General features: G+C 40.0%; 1 long non-coding RNA gene across 1 annotated transcript; it reads right to left on the bottom strand.

The window, feature by feature from the left end:
• Window positions 1–61: 61 nt before the first annotated feature.
• Window positions 62–1,452, bottom strand: LOC111647535 (uncharacterized). Its single transcript, XR_015436158.1, has 4 exons — window positions 1,118–1,452; window positions 956–1,031; window positions 279–342; window positions 62–165 (listed from the first exon to the last, which is right to left on the bottom strand). It is a non-coding gene; the product is annotated as an uncharacterized LOC111647535 (long non-coding RNA).
• Between the last annotated feature and the right edge of the window lie 47 nt (window positions 1,453–1,499).

The raw sequence follows: 1,499 nt of genomic DNA, 5'->3' as shown, positions 1-1,499 counted from the left end.
ATCAACAAATTTAATTCAGTCATTAAAATGCATAGATGAAATACTAAAAAATGTGGTTTAAATAAATGTCCTCTGATTTCTCAGGGTGAATCATAAGTCCTCTTCTTGTCATCTCACATGAGCAGACAAGGAAAACCACCCTTCTCGCTCTCTCTGCTTTTCCATCTGTTGAGAAAATGTGTTTTAGAGTTTTAGATTCCAGTGATTAGTTTGGTGAAATCTGAGCACATCCATGTGATTTGCAGTTTGTGTGTGTGTGTGTGTGTGTGTGTGTGTACCTGTGTTTTCCCATCACTGGTTTCTCCTCCAAATCTGTGAGCAGACGCTTCAGAACCAGCAGATCTGCAGCAAAGAAATACATTAATGTAAAATGTACAGAAGAGTCAGCCCTGTTCTTACTAACCACAGTCATTCAGTTCACTGAAAAACTTCATCCACTACATGAAAAATAACAAATGTCAAATCACAGATAAAATGTCTGTCATTACATTATTATTTAAGTGAATTTAATATGACTTAGGCAATATGATAATACATACTCTTTTGTTTTACTCCTGTAATGGATTTTTTCTAATCTGTTAACCAAATATGAACTTCAATGCTCAGAAATCATGTAACAGACACATGCAAATTGTTATCTACCAAAAGATATGAATCCTCATGTTCTACTGTTGATGAGAGTCCACATATCTATTTCATGTTTCAGTTCAGTTCAGTCGCCACTAAAGTAGGATTTATACTCCTTCCGAACTGCATGTCAGATGGTTGTTACTGTGGGCAGTTGATCAAATTAACTGACTCCTGGGTTTCATCTGGGCAGATAATATAAGATGATTTCATATGTTTTGTCTATCGCAGCCCAAGCTTGTGATTTGTGACTTGTGAAAAGTTCTGGGGAGTCCATCATTTCCAATACTTGTCATTAGCATCCTTCTCATCCAGCTGAGCTACTCACCGTCTCTCACCACCAGCCTGTGACAGAAGCTCCTGAGCAGGCAGCAGCATGGACAGCTCAGGACTTCCTCCTCCAACTGAGAATGATATGATTACAATTATTATTTTTTAACCATTATAGATGATCAGACAGACAGAGACATGTCAGGTTGGCCCAATGTACCTGCTGTATGTGGGCTCAAGGCAGAGGCAGGAATGGGCGAGACAGAGGGAGAAACTTTGGAGGAAATAGACTGTTTCTGTTGCTCGATAAGCTCCAGCAGTCGACCCCTGGCTGCTGCACTCTGCCTGTTTAGCTCTAGGAGGCGCTGTTCCACTTTGTTCACACTGAAAGTGTTGGGAGATGTTGCCTGAGCAGGAAAGAGGAGAAACAAATCCTGTGTGAATATGATCAACGCTGAAATTGATCTATTGGTAGCTCAGCGGTTTCACATATTATTCACCTCTCTCTGCCAATCTCTCGTGTGTTTGTTGAGTTTCAAAGTACCCAATGAAAAACAAGTAAAGAAAGGCTGTAGGCAAAAAGGATCTATGAGAGATTGCTC

Source organism: Seriola lalandi, unplaced genomic scaffold (genome assembly GCF_002814215.2).
Source record: "Seriola lalandi dorsalis isolate HSWRI2012SDOR001 ecotype SW California unplaced genomic scaffold, Sedor1 jcf7180002035464, whole genome shotgun sequence".
Lineage (NCBI taxonomy): Eukaryota > Metazoa > Chordata > Actinopteri > Carangiformes > Carangidae > Seriola > Seriola lalandi.
Note: the sequence above shows the minus strand (reverse complement) of the source record. Positions and strands in the feature narration are given on the sequence as shown.